This window comes from Struthio camelus, chromosome 7 (genome assembly GCF_040807025.1).
Source record: "Struthio camelus isolate bStrCam1 chromosome 7, bStrCam1.hap1, whole genome shotgun sequence".
Lineage (NCBI taxonomy): Eukaryota > Metazoa > Chordata > Aves > Struthioniformes > Struthionidae > Struthio > Struthio camelus.
Window position 1 is genome coordinate 2482501 of NC_090948.1, and position 2500 is coordinate 2485000.

Below are 2500 nucleotides of genomic sequence, written 5' to 3' on the forward strand. Positions count from 1 at the left end.
GCTGGTAGGGTGAGACCTTTGCTTAGGAAATTTGGCAGATTTGTTTGTTTGTTTGTTTTCCATTCAAAAAACCAAGTCGGGGATAGAACGGCTCTTTAAAGGGTGGCTCGACAGGTGGGTTTCCCGGAGCCCGGCTGCTCACGCGGGAATTTCTGCAGACGCCGAGGATGCGGGGAGCAACATTTTATTCTCCGTCCTGGAGCGAGCTCGAGGGAAAAAAAAGAAAAACAACAACAACAAAAAACCCCCAAAAGCAAAAATCCCTCTCTCTCTCCTCTCCCCTTGCAAGGAGGGGAAAAAAAAAAAAAAGAAAAAGAGGTGCCTAAATAGAAGAGAACAAAAATCTCCCTTTATCAAAACAACACTGTGCCACGGCCCCCTTCGAGGGAAACGCAGCGTCCACGGCAGCGCAGCCCTGCTTAAAAATAGAGCAGGCTTGCCCTTCGCCTAACACCGCTGCACAGCAGCACGCCGCCGCAGCTCCAGCGCTGAAGGATGTCTGTCAGATGCCTAGGCTTATTTTACGCCCCTTCCCTTTTTTAAAAGAGGAACAATGCCATCTTCCCGAAAGGAAATAGGCAATAAAAACTCCAGCAGGATTTCCTATTCATAATTTTTCCCATTCATATCCTAATGGGTGAAGGGGGGGAGAAAAAAAAAAAAAAAGCAAACCCAGCTTTAACAACTTAAACGGCACTTATTAAATAGATATTTTTACGTGCCTGGTTTTGCCTAAATGTGGTATATAGTTTTACAGTTCAATTAAGTTTTTTTTTTTTATTTTTCTTCTCTCCAGATATCCTTCTTAGACCTGGTTGAATTCTGTGTGAGATGATGTAAAGCATCTGATGACAAAATATCAAATATATTTATAAAACACCCTGTTGAGTTTTTATCTGTGCCATTACATTTTTAATTAATAGAATTTTTTTGTTGTTGTTTTACAAATGCTGTGTTTTACTGCTAGTATGATCTCACTGCTTTACAGTATCGATAAATGAAGGCACACCTGCACTATAAAATCTGCTTTATATGAAGCAGGCCATTCATGTTTTTATAGCCCATTTTTCACCCATTGTTCTTGGGTCATGTCATAGGTGTGCTGTAATGTGTGGTGGAGGTGGGCGGCTAGGAGATCAGTTTAACAAAATGGTCTAATTTTGCCAACTTTAGTGCCAGAATCTGGGCTGAAAAATGCAGAACTAATATCCCAAAAGACGTCCTGGATGATGTCACTTCCCTGCAAATGTCCAAGACAAACATCTATTTCCAGATCGCTTGCCCTTAAAACACGAATTCTCCCTCCTTTCTTATCCCCAAATTACTATTCCTGTGTTTTCTAGCAATTTTTATGTTAACTCGGTTAACGTTTGAACTTTTCTGCCCCTTCGTAGGGCTCGCAGGTTTTACGGCGCTGCTTGGGATACCGTGCCGAGGGTCGCGCCGGCCCCGACGGCGGTTTTGCAGCCTGCAGAGCTCCGGGCGGGAAAGCGGCCCCGAAGGCCGCGGGAGCGGGTCGCCTTCCTGCACGAGCCAGAAACCGACCGCGCTGGACGAGGCGCTCCCCCGCGCGCAGGAATCCCGCGTGATTTTGCTTTTCCTTCCTTTTTTTCTTTTCTTTTTTTTTTTTTTTCCCCCCCAGCTCTCCGCGCGGCATGCCGGCCACCCGGCCCCAAAATCCGGGGCCCGGACCCTGCTGAACGGCTCCCCCCGGCTTAATCCCAGAATACCTTTTATTACCTGCCCCCTCCCCACCACCCCAAACACCCCCCCCCTTTATATATATATATATATATTCACCCAACATGCTGACGCACCGGCCGTTGTTTTTCATAACCTGCCTTTAAAGTGACAACTTTACGGCCGAGCCGAGAAACTTTTATTAGGAGAAGAAGCGGAGCGGGGCGCTTGGCCCGGGCGGGGGGCTCGGGCCGGCGGGACGCCGCGGTCTCGCCCGCTGCGCCTGGCCCGGCCTTTTCCGGGGATGGGGCCGCCCGGGAGACTGGGGGCTTTGATTTCCCAGCGCAGCGGGGGCTCCCGTAAATGAGGGTCCGGCTCTCGGTGGGTAATTTCCCCTCCAAAAAAAAAAAAAAAAGGTGACATGAAGAAACGCCGTCCGGCCGCGTAAGCCTGGGAGAGCCGCAAGGGCCTTCGCGCCGTTTGCCAAACCGGATGGCGGCCGGCGTGCCGAAGCACGGCACGTGCCGCCGGCGGGAACGGCACGGCACGGCACGGCACGGCACGGCACGGCGGCCCCGCGGCGCGCGCCCCGGCCTTGGCGCCCCGCTGCCTGGGAAAGCGCCTGCTCGGGCCGAAGCGGGCTTCGCCTTAAGGAGCTTTGAAGCCCCTTTTGCACCCGTGCCGGCGCCGCCGGGCTCGCGGGCGCCTGGCCGTGCAGCGACCTGCCGCTGCGGCCCAAGCTGCTGCAGGCAGGTTCACTGCACGGTCCTGGTTAGGAGATAAAATATGAGGGGGCAGCTTACATATTGCAGCGATTAAA